The sequence below is a fragment of the Mobula hypostoma genome, unplaced genomic scaffold (assembly GCF_963921235.1).
Source record: "Mobula hypostoma unplaced genomic scaffold, sMobHyp1.1 scaffold_96, whole genome shotgun sequence".
Classification (NCBI taxonomy): Eukaryota; Metazoa; Chordata; class Chondrichthyes; order Myliobatiformes; family Myliobatidae; genus Mobula; species Mobula hypostoma.
Window position 1 is genome coordinate 242,879 of NW_026948215.1, and position 12,997 is coordinate 255,875.

General features: G+C 43.8%; 1 pseudogene; it reads right to left on the reverse strand.

Moving 5' to 3' along the window:
- Positions 1-301: 301 nt before the first annotated feature.
- On the reverse strand, positions 302-3,661 carry LOC134341893 (chemerin-like receptor 2; annotated as a pseudogene).
- Positions 3,662-12,997: the final 9,336 nt, after the last annotated feature.

Below are 12,997 nucleotides of genomic sequence, written 5' to 3' on the forward strand. Positions count from 1 at the left end.
GAACACAGGCGCCCCTCGCATGAGCGGAGTATGGCCTTGCAGATAGACCGATGTTTTCGGTCGGGCCGAAGGACTGCATGGTGGAAATATGGGGCAAAATGCACTTGGAACAGTAGGACAGAGATGGGAAGATAAGCCGGAACCAGGGAGGAGCATTGCGGCTGTACAGGAGACTGGTCTATGTAATCGCCGCTTGGGAAGTGTGAGTGGAAGAGGGATAGCGCCGGACCCAGGGGAACAGAAAGTGGCCGCAATGTGTGGAACGATAGTTAGGTCCGGGGGTGATGGAGACTCCGCTAAGTCACGACTTCCTCACTACAATGAGAGCGAGCGGAAATTTTAACACATTCTTTAGCTGCTCCCTGAACTTGGTCTGTGTAAGAGCGTAAAGAACCGTGTTTGTACAACGGCTCAGGAGCTGCAGAATGATGCCCAGCTCTCGCAGCGATTCGGGCGGACGCACAGAAATGGTAAGTTCATACTCCCGCTCCCACGCAGAGAACACAGTGAAAGGTGCCCACAGCAGGATGAAATGGCCGGAGACGATCAGCAATAAACCGAGGAATTTCCTGCGTTTCTCCATCTCCGGGTCTCTGGCACTCTGTCCGTTTCCGGGAACTCTGAGTCTCCTGCGAGCTCTACTGATGACTACGACGTGTCTGGTGGTGAAGACATTCGTCACGAGAACCAGGCTCAAATGGGAGTACAGGGGTGAGGAAGTAATAAAATAGGTCAATTTGAGTCGTGAAATTGAAATCAAGAGCGCTCTTTATACAAAGGAATGGATTGATTACCCATGTGCATCTCTCTGAGAGCCGAAAATACCAGTACATATTCTTTAAACAGCTGATCACAGTCACTGTCCCCAAAACCACGGCCGCAGTTTTCCCGGTGCAATATTTTTTTTTTCAGCTTCTGGCAACAAATGGCGACAAGCCGATCAATGGTGAACGCGACGGTGAACCAGACCGAACAGTCGGTGACAGTGTAAAGCAGAGCAGCGTGGATATTACACCCCTTGGGCATTGATCAGAGGAAAACGAGGAATGGCATGTACATAAGTGGAATCTTGCTCAATATCAGGTCCAGGATAAGAACCAGAAGATCCGCCGCGGCCACGGCAACCAGGTAGCAAGTGACAACTCCAGAGAGGCCGCACTTTCCCGAGACAGGATGAATATGGTCACCAGGTTCACGGCCAAACAACATAAACAATCAGCGTAAACACACCAGGAAAGATTATCTTAAAGCGAGCATATAATGGGTACCAATGACAGAAATGAGTGTGCTTGACAGAATAATATAATCGTAGGGATCACCAGTCAATAAAGCTGAACGGTTTTGCAAAGTAGTGTAAACTCAGTGCAATCTGTTCTATCGAATATCAGCAACGAAACTGAAAGCGACGAACACAGATAAAGATGGCTGATGACTGGGAAATTCCGGACGTGTTGAGGGGAAAGGAGCTGAATGATGCATCTGCGGAATCTGTGGAGTCTCAACTGTCGTGAAATAAGTGTCCTTCACACCTACCAGGTTTAGCTGAAGCGCAGATTGCCGTCGCTGCTCGCTTCTCAGGACGGCTGGATTGTTGCACCTCTCTTCCTGTTTGCCGGCATCACCTTCAAGTCAGATCACGAGTCTCATGTCTCCTTCTTCTACTTTCGCCATTACAATCGAATGCTGTTCGTTGACGTCTCGATGATACTTTATTTGTTCAGCAACAATGCAGGTGGTTTGTCACCGATAAAATACGTCGTGATCACCGACAGGCTGCTGTGTGCTGCGATTGTATACAAGTTTACTCATCAGAAATTTGACCACTGCATACGGAGCATTAACTAAGGCAGCCTGACCAAGCACGCGATCATAAGCCATTGAATCGTGGCTGATGTATTTCACCCCAACACTGTTCTCTTGCCTTCTCTCCATAAACTTTGATACCCCTGTTAATTAGGCCCCTATTAACCTCCGCTAAAAAATACGCCCAATCATTTGACATCAGTATTCGTCTATGGCAACGAGTTCCACAGGCACACTGTCTCTGGCAATTGAACTCCTCCGCAGCACTGTTCCAAGGGGAATTCATGTATTCTGATGTTGAGCTCTCTGGCCGTAGACACCCCCACTGTTGGATGCATCCTCTGCACGACGGCTCCATCTGAGACTTTGAATTACAGGTAAGTTTCCCCGGTCCCCCAGCCCTATTCCCCTAATCTCCTGCGAATACTGGCACTGGGCTATCAAACACGCGTCAAGTATGACATCTTTTATTTCCTAAATCATTCTCGTAAACCTGCTCTGGATCATCACAACTGCCAGCACATATTTTCTTAGACAGGAGTCCTCATGGCAGTAAATTATCAGAGTTCATTCAGTAAAGATTTGCTGAATCAACAGCCGGTATGTGTGACAGCAACTTAATTATTATTGTGAGAAGTAGTGTTGACAAAACGTGCAGTTCAATGCTGTTCCATAAGATATCTTTGGAAAAAGACTCACCGGGAATCGCAATGATAGCGACGACTGGGAAGAAAATCACTTGAATGGTGATAAACGCACTCATCATTCAAAAACCTACCGTTAGCGAATCATCATCTGCAAAAATATATGGAGCCAGCCAGAAGATATTTTTTTCCCATTTCCTGTTATATTCCACGCTGTCCTTCCCAGATTCTGGTGCAGCTCCGGATCTCTGTCCGTGGCGGGAGGGGCTGCTGTCGCTGAAACTGGGGGAACTGAGTGAAAGGGACGTTTATTAATAAGAGAGAGAGAGAAACCCTCCGCTGACGTCAGCAGCATACCTTGAAAGGACGCTATTTATTTTCCATGAAATGATAGAAAGAGTTAACCCTTGGTTTACCCAGTAGCTGAGGAAGAAGTGTGTATATAAGTGCTGCTTTTATTACATATATTGGAATTACAAAAAAAAAATCTCACAACATCTCGGCTGGTTTAACTGCTCAAAGCAGAACAAAATGGTCCTTAAATAAGAAAAAAATAAATATGTATTTTGTTTAGAAATCCCGTGAAAGGAAAGTGGCAAATTAGTTAAATCAATACTCACATATGATTCCCCTTTGGCGGGTGTAAAATGGGAAACACAAGACAGCGGTACTGAAACAAAGCTGCATTAGCTTGGAATGTGGAACTTTTATGAGAAAGAAAATGACTATCAGCCTTCTCTGCAAACGTGCTCTCATACTAGACAGGAGTCACAAGTAGACAACAAAGGCGGGCATGCGGAGGAAGGAGAGAGAGAGAGACAAGAATGAAGGAATTAATTGCCGGTAAGTGGGTTCCCTCCAGCACAATGTGCATCAGATCACTGACTGGTAGATAAGTATTCTTTGTAAACGGTCTTACTGTGGTTTTATAAGTGGCTGGTTAGTATTTATCGCGTCATCGTGATATAGTAGATATAGTATGAATCTTCATATATGCTCAGTGCCTCAGTTCTTTGCGAATTCTTGATGTTGTTGAATCAGAAAAGAAAGAGGAGAAAAATAATTTCCTTGCAACCCATACCCGTACCCTTATCCCACACAAGAGTTCACGCACCAGTCGTACAGACATTATCACTGTATTGCAACTGGTGCTGTTCCGCTGGGTTTAAAGAGTCGGATCTTTTTAAAGCTGGCCTTCCTGGATTGTAATCCATGGCAGAATAGGTTTTAATTCAGGGGCATCAGCATCTTTCTATGAAATGACTTTGTATTTAATGGCAAGCAAAGGTGACGCTCTAACCTTGCACATTTTAACCTCCATTGAAGATCAACCAAATAACTAACAAACGCCAGTGCTCTAAATCGCTTATTAGGATAAGTTTATTAGTCTGTTACTTGAGCAGTACCCCATTCATATATTATTTGAAAATACTTGGAAACTGGACGTGTTTTCATTTTCCCCAAACCAGTAACATTGCATATCTGTGAGCCTGCACAGGTCGAACGGAGCTGTTGAAGCACTGCTCGTCTTGACTGTTATTAATCTCTGTTGTGGTTTGTAATGAGCTTCTATTAAAGCTCAGAAATGTAGAAACAGCGGAGTGGGCACTTTGATTGCATTGTTCATCACAATACATTTGAAAGTAAAGTGCTTAAAGCTGTTAAACCTTTGTTTAAAAGTATATAGGTTACATTAACACATATTTCTTTGTCACACAAAACATCAGGTAAGCACCGTTGTGTAATGTTCTCTACACCATTGCACAGTAAGCGTCGAAGTAAAGATATTATTAGATTCTGTTGTCGCCACCATTACGTCCAGTCATTGAATACAAGAGGCAGATGATTATGTAACTTCAGGCTCCTTATCAACTGAGCAGTGATCAGATTTAAATTTGAACATAACAATCACAAATTACTTCGGTGTAAGCGCAACAAATTCCTTTAGCCTCACGGATGTGTAACCCTGTGCAATAAACTTTGCCAATCCCCGGTCTGCTCGGAGTGTAACCACGCCGCGATGTAATGATAACAATAAAACACAGCGACCGTTCTGCCCTAACATCTTGGCTGTTCACTCATACTCTTGTGAAAAAAAAATCATATGATATGAATGTTAATGTGCTCGGAATCTCATCAGTGATGCCAAATCAGAGGTATTGACTGTGCAGTTTTGTATCTTGCTGAACGAACAGCCGTTACATTTGGCATGCGAGCGGGCATTGACAATTCAATATATTACGAATGTTGTCACACTAGCCTTCCGTAACCGGTGACAATGCGATCCATGATAATTGGACATCATCTTTGGTCGTAGAGTTCTGCTGAGTGACGTGTTTACAGACAGACTTTCGCATTGTCAGTGATGATGTCGGAGAGGCAGCAACAGTAATAGTGTGGACGATACTGGGACTGGGCAAGCAGCTTAGTTATCCTTGCGGAGAGTGATGGGACTGGATTTGCAGTGAAATTATCACTGTGGTCAGGGATGTGGGAGTTGATCATTAGAGACTCTGTCAGTCTGGTCAGTGATGTGTCTGGGTCTGCGATGATAATATAGGAATAGCTTTTTCCCCCTCAGCCATCAGGTTTCTGAATGGAGATTGAACCCATAAAGTTTTCCTCACTACATTTTGTCGTCTTTTTTGCACAAACTTTATTTCGTTTTTTTTTCGTATATTATCTTCTAACCGTGATTTACAGTATTCATTGTGATGTATTGCAATGTACTGCTGACGCATAACGACAGATTTCCCGACATAAGCCTGTGATTAAACCTCATTCTGGTTCCGGTGTGCAGCCAGTGATTCGCATCTGAAATCCGCGGCTTCTTTATTTATTGCTGCGTCGGGTCCGTTTAGGAAATAAACTACGCCTTTTATTGCTGTCACGTTCCAGAACAGCAGAAACGTTGCCTTCCTCAAATCTGGTAACCTTCTCAATCTACTGTGAAATATTACACTTCTAAATGTTTTGAGTTTACTCTCTACCACCAATCACCTTACCCACTGCATTGCAGATTCCTTCTGACATCAGATTGGAAAAGTTTTTTTTTTCATCAGATCCCTCTGATTTACCAATCCCTTTACACGGTTCTATTGCCCAAATATTATTCCGTCGCGCAGGATGAGAAGGCTCTTCCGATTTGATATTTCCACCACCGGGTGTAATGAAGAAGATGCTGATTGCGATTTATTCTCTGTATTTGTTTGTGCTACACACGAGGACACTGAAACGGCTACGCAAAGGCTAAAGTTAAAATCGTCAAAGTTTGTGCCACCAAATTACATTATTGCATTGTTCAATCCCTTCGCTCCGACATCCGAACTATAAAACGAGTTTTTTTCTGTTCGTGATCATTTCATATAATTTCCAATCTGCTGTGCACAGGATTATCTATACAGAAACCATATCAGATGCATGTTGACAAATTGCAATCTACTGTATTGGCATCAGAACAGCGACACATCAGTTGCACTTTTAAGGTAAAAATCGATGCATGGGTCTGGCAGTGATCTGGCATTTCAAGTTACCGGTGAAGCAGCAGGACAGTAGCACCTGGAAAAAAATATCCACCTGTTTTGCTAGTTACGCTGCCATATGGGGCAGTAATGTACAAAATACAATGCTGCATTTATGGTGCCTTTGATCTAGGTAATCGCGATCGGCTGACAGAATGGAACTCTCGGAGATCTGGATAATTCCCCAGTTGAATTCAATTCAGAGGAAGAATTTAAAATATGGGTGTCTGGGAATACATTTCAGTGAATGACCAGGGCACGCTGTAACATTATCACTGTGGTCACTGTTATGGCTCAAGAGACAACATTATCATCATGGTCAACTGTGGGCGTTGAATAGTAATGACGTCGGCAGCTTGGCCTGCAGTGAGCTCATCATCTCAGCTCAGTGAGCGGAGATCCGGAGAAGCAATGACAACATCAGCGTGAGCAGTGACCAACTTTGAAAGTGTAGAGCACTCTGTTTATTAAAGGCAACAGCCCGTAGTCTTTCTGAATTTCCAGCATTACACTCAATGTGTCTGTTTCGCATCCGCTGTTCTGCAGTTCCAAACCAGAGAGTGGCTCTCCATGAGGTCGGAGAGATGAGTTTGAGTGTCAGCGGCTGTACTTTGGACAGATTCAGCAAGGTTGTGCTTCTCATCCGTCCCCATTTACAGAGAACTCTTCCTTTTATTCTTTTAGAGCAATGTTTACAAATCATTGCAAGATATTTAAGAATAGCGTTTTTTTTTATACAAACATATGGCGTATTCCATAATTCTGGATGTGTCGAACCGCAACGGGTTAACTACAGCTATTTCTGACTGCACTTAATCTGATTTGTAATGTGCATTAATTCTCTTTGTTGTTGTACACAGCCAGGTTGAATCAAAACAAACCTGAACATTTATTCGCAACATTCTTCACAATAGGTTTAAGTGTTTAATTATGTGAAATGTGTGCTTATATGCATACATGATATTTCAACAATTATATTTGCTACGTCATTACCAGTATGCGAGATCAGAACAAGAAGCTGCCGTATAAAGCTGTAACTGATGCAGACGCGATATTATTATATTCCCCGTGTGTTCCATTATCTGCATCACTGGATACAAGCTGCACCTCCTTTCATACTTTCGGTTCTTTATCCACTTCTCCACTGAACAATGTCCAAATTATTTTTTGTGCAGATAAACCAAATAATGGCACGCAAGTCGCCCCTTTCCTCCGCCAGCCGGCAGGTCACACTTGATTATGTTTAGTCCACCTGCTTCGCCCACTACACCAACCCCCCACCCCACCGATCAGGGTCAGGTGTAGATGTGGGAGTAGGTGGAGGATGGTCCTATGAGCAGATGCGGTACATCACAGGTCCTGGTTACGCGACCATTGACGCCAGACAGACCATATTTAAAGAGTGCTGATTATTGCTGGAGTCCTCGAACACGGGGACGATTTGTTGCCGTTTTCCTTATTCACATTAACGATCAAAATGAGATTGTATTTGAGATTGTGGAATAGATTCTAGGGAGGGTACGACAAGTTACACCTGGAGACCTTGCGGGCAAGTTGGCTCGAGTTTTTCGGATCAGTTTGTCTTAATTTGGGATGGGGCAGGGAAACGGCGTGACAGTCCTGAAGACGCGGCAGTTGTTTGAGAAGCAGAGGCAATGTGTAACGAGACCGCTAGAAGGGAAAGACTGATGATGGATCAAAATTGCTATCAAGAAGATGAATGCAAGATAAAAAGGCAGGCGAAATTGAACTGGGTGAATACTGGACTAAACGTGTTATATTTGAATGCGCGTTGTTTACTGGATATTGTAGAAGTACTTCTAGCAGAGCTCCATATTGGCATACGTGTGTAAGCTGTGGAAAGAACAACTTAATCATAGAAAGAAGATTATAGCTGGAGCTTAATGTGAGTGATACACATTGCAGCAATAGAGCAGGAAAGAAAGTGGAAGGGGTGGTGTTGCTGTGTTGGTTAAAAATGAAATCATATCATTGGAAAGAGGTGATACAGGGTCGTAAGGCGTTGTATCATTGTGGATAGAGCTAACGAACTGTAAGGGTAAAACGCCTTGATGCGATGTTCAGAGAGACCCCACAGACAAGTGTAGGGATGTGGTATACAAAGTACAAGGGGAGATAGAACTCCATGCCTGAAGGGTAATATAACAATCGTCATGAGGGATTTAAATATTCAGCAAGACTGGGAAAATTATGTTGGTGCTCGATTCCAGCAGTGAGAATGTCTAAAATGCCTACGTGATGGCTATTTAGAGTAGCTCGAAGTTAAGCCCACTACGGTATCAGAGATTCTGGATTGAACATTGAACATAGAATAGTACAGCACAGTACAGGCCCTTCGGCCCACAATGTTGTGCCGACCCTCAAACGCTGCCTTCCATATAAGCCCCCACCTTCGATTTCTCCATATACCTGTCCACTAGTCTCTAAAACTTCACTAGTGTATCTGCCTCCACCACTGACTCAGGCAGTATATTCCACGCACCCACCACTCTCTGAGTAAAAAACCTTCCTCTAATATCCGCCTTGAACTTCCCACCCCTTGCCTTAAAGCCATGTCCTCTTGTATTGAGCAGCGGTGCACTGGGGAAGAGACGCTGGCTATCCACTCTATCTATTCCTCTTATTATCTTGTATACCTCTATCATGTCTCCTCTCATCCTCCTTCTCTCCAAAGAGTAAAGCCCTAGCTCACTTAATCTCTGGTCATACTCCATACTTTCTAAACCATGCAGCATCCTGGTAAATCTCCTCTGTACCCTTTCCAATGCTTCCACATCCTTCCTATAGTGAGGTGACCAGAACTGGACACAATACTCCAAGTGTAGCTTAACCAGAGTTTAATAGAGCTGCATCATTACATCGCGACTCTTAAACTCTATCCCTCGACTAATGAAAGCTAACACCCTATAAGCCTTCTTAACTACCCTATCCACCTGTGAGGCAACTTTCAGGGATCTGTGGACATGTACCCCGAGATCCCTCTGCTCCTCCACACTACCAAGTATCCTGCCATTTACTTTGTACTCTGCCTTGGAGTTTGTCCTTCCAAAGTGTACCACCTCACACTTCTCCGGGTTGAACTCCATCTGCCACTTCTCAGCCCACTTCTGCATCCTATCAATGTCTCTCTGCAATCTTTGACAATCCTCTACACTATCTACAACACCACCAACCTTTGTGTCGTCTGCAAACTTGCCCATCCATCCTTCTACCCCCACATCCAGGTCGTTAATAAAAATCACGAAAAGTAGAGGTCCCAGAACAGATCCTTGTGGGACACCACTAGTTACAATCCTCCAATCTGAATGTACTCCCTCCACCACCATCCTCTGCCTTCTGCAGGCAAGCCAATTCTGAATCCACCCGGCCAAACTTCCCTGGATCCCATGCCTTCTGACTTTCTGAATAAGTCTACCGTGTGGAACCTTGTCAAATGCCTTGCTGAAATCCATATAGATCACATCCACTGCACAACACTTATCTATATGCCTGGTCTCCTCCTCAAAGAACTCTATCAGGCATGTTAGACACGACCTGCCCTTCACAAAGCCATGCTGACTGTTCCTGATCAGACCATGATTCTCTAAATGCCTATACATCCTATCTCTAAGAATCTTTTCCAACAACTTTCCCACCACAGACGTAAGGCTCCCTGGTCTATAATTACCCGGACTATCCCTACTACCGTTTTTGAACAAGGAACAACATTCGCCTCCCTCCAATCCCCTGGTACCATTCCCGTGGACAACGAGGACATAAAGATCCTAGCCAGAGGCTCAGCAATCTCTTCTCTCGCCTCGTGGAGCAGCCGGGGGAATATTCCGTCAGGTCCCCGGGACTTATCTGTCCTAATGTATTTTAACAACTCCAACACCTCCTCTCCCTTAATATCAGCATGCTCAGAACATCAACCTCACTCATATTGTCCTCACCATCATGAAGTTCCCACTCAATAGTGAATACCGAAGAGAAGTATTCATTGAGAACCTCCCTCACTTCCACAGCCTCCAGGCACATCTTCCCACCTTTATCTCGAATCGGTCCTACTTTCACTCCTGTCATCCTTTTGTTCTTCACATAATTGAAGAATGCCTTGGAGTTTTCCATTACCCTACTCTCCAAGGCATTCTTATGCCCCCTTCTTGCTCTTCTCAGCCCCTTCTTAAGGTCCTTTCTTGTTTCCCTATATTCCTCAATAGACCCACCTGATCCTTGCTTCCTAAACCTCATGTATGCTGCCTTCTTCCACCTGACTAGATTTCCCACCTCACTTGTCACCCATGGTTCCTTCACCCTACCATTCTTTATCTTCCTCACGGGGACAAATTTATCCCTAACATCCCGCAGGAGATCTCTAAACATCGACCACATGTCCTTAGTACATTTCCCTGCAAAAAACATCATCCCAATTCACACCCGCAAGTTCTAGCACAATAGCCTCATAATTTGCCTTTCCCCAATTAAAAATGTTCCTGTCCTCTTTGATTCTATCCTTTTCTATGGTAATGATAAAGGCCAGGGAGTGGTGGTCACTGTCCCCCAGATGCTCACCCACTGAGAGATCTGTGACATGACCCGGTTCATTACCTAGTACTAGATCTAGTATGGCATTCCACTTGGTCAGCCTGTCCACATACTGTGACAGGAATCCATCCTGGACACACTTAACAAATTCTGCCCCATCTGAACCCTTGGAACTAATCAGGTGCCAATCAATATTAGGGAAGTTAAAGTCACCCATGATAACAACCCTGTTATTTTTGCACCTTTCCAAAATCTTCCTCCCAATCTGCTCCTCTGTATCTCTGCTGCTACCAGGGGGCCTATAGAATACCGCCAGTAGAGTAACTGCTCCCTTCCTGTTCCTGACTTCCACCCATATTGACTCAAAAGAGGATCCTGCTACATTACCCACCCTTTCTGTAGCTGTAATTGTGTCCCTGATCAGTAATGCCACCCCTCCTCCCCTTTTACCTCCCTCTCTATCCCTTTTAAAGCACTGAAATCCAGGAATATTGAGAATCCATTCCTACTCTGATGCCAGCCAAGTCTCTGTAATAGCCACTACATCATAATTCCATGTATGTATCCAAGCTCTCAGTTCATCACTTTTGTTCCTATTGCTTCTTGCATTGAGGTACACACATTTCAGCCCTTCTACCTTACTGTCTTTACACCGTTTATTCTGCTTCTCTTTCCTCAAAGCCTCTCTGTATGTTAGATCTGGCTTTACTCCATGCACTTCTTTCACTGCTCTATCGCTCTGGGTCCCATCCCCTTTGGGTACTGTGTAATCAGCTGGAATTATTTGGAGAGATTGATCAAAGAATAGTTTGGAGAAATTGATCACAATATGATCTAATTCACCTTGAAATTTGAGAAAACAAAGCTGAAGTGGGATGCATCAGAATTACAGTGGAGTAAATGGAGTTGAAACGGCATGAGAGAGGAGCTGGCCAAAATTGGTTTGGAAAAGGACACTAGCGGCAATGAACAGCACGGCAGCAATGGCTGTAATTTCCGGAAGGAATCTGGAAGACACAGGATATATGCTTCCGAAAGAGTAGATGTCTTGTAAAGGAAAGATGGTACAACCGTGGCGAACAAGATAAGTCAAATCCAACATAATAGCCGTAGAGTAGCTTTGCAATACAGCAAGAATTAGTGGGAAGGTAGATGATTTTCTGATGCCAAGGGAAGGCAACTAATAAGTCATTAAGAAGTTAAAAAAATTATGGAAGCCGATAAAATTATAGAAGTTAACAAATGTTTATTCAGATACACAGAGTGTATAAGAGAGGCAAGACTGGATATTGGACCGCTGGAAAGCGATGATCAAGAGGTAGCATAGGATATAATTGAATGGTGGACGTACTAAAAAGGTATTCTACATCAATTTTCACTGTGACACTGCCAGTATGGTGTAAGTTCCAGTTGTCAGGGGTCATGAAATGAAACCAACAGTCTATACAATAATTCCAAAATCAGAGTTGCTAGGTAGATAATGTTCTTCAGACTTAAGAAGAAATTTCCTGTCACAGTAAAAATCCTTCAATGGAACCTGAATCGTCATCGCAACAATCAGTAGTCACTTTATCATTGTAGCACACTAGCTAGTGAACCGTGTTTTTTTTTTAAGTTGCGGATGTTGTGAAGGTTTAATTGAACGAAGGTCATTATACACAGTGTTTTCAAGGGAATTTGGTGCACGATGTTTTGCCGAAGTTGACACCACTTTCTGCTGAATGAAGGATTACCCCCTTAGTAATAATGATCAGTTAGGCACAGACACATTCTGTACTTATTGTAACAGCTGAAACACAAGTGAATTTACACAACCGAAAACCTGAGTGAACACGTAGTAATTTCCCAGACACCCTCCTCAACCTCACCAATGAACAGCCAAAGAATGTAAAACCTGGGGAACGAGTCTACGCTGGCCAGGTGCTCTTCCTTGTCCCGATCTCATACACGTGATTTTTTTTTTTTTTTTACTTCAGCTCCTTTGCATCCGAAACTTTATTTTGGAAGCTACGCTAACTGGTGACTGAAGATAATGGTAACATGCCACCAACATAACCTATCTTGTTTGCTCTATCACGTAACGAGGTTCACCCTCAGCGCTGGTAAACTAAGAGCACAAATAACCTAATATATCTGCCTAACAGGTGCCCGCCACCCTTCAATTACCAGTGGGAATTTCATTTCACTCGTGTCCGGAGCCTCTCTGCCCACACGACACCCCTTTCGCCCAACGCACCCCCCCCCCCCGCTTCAAAAAAAAATACTTGCTCCGGTGGTGAATTTTAGCGAGAACTGCTCAGATGACTAACTTTGCATTAAACCTTCTGCCATATTCTGCGTTTTAAACAATGATCCTTGTTCATATCTGTACTTTGACTGCTTTGAGCATTGCCCTGATAGATGTGTCTAGACAGCCGTGATCTGAGAACCGTAAACGTTATGCTATGTCTGAATGTCGCTTTATGCTCATGCACCAGAGTTCGT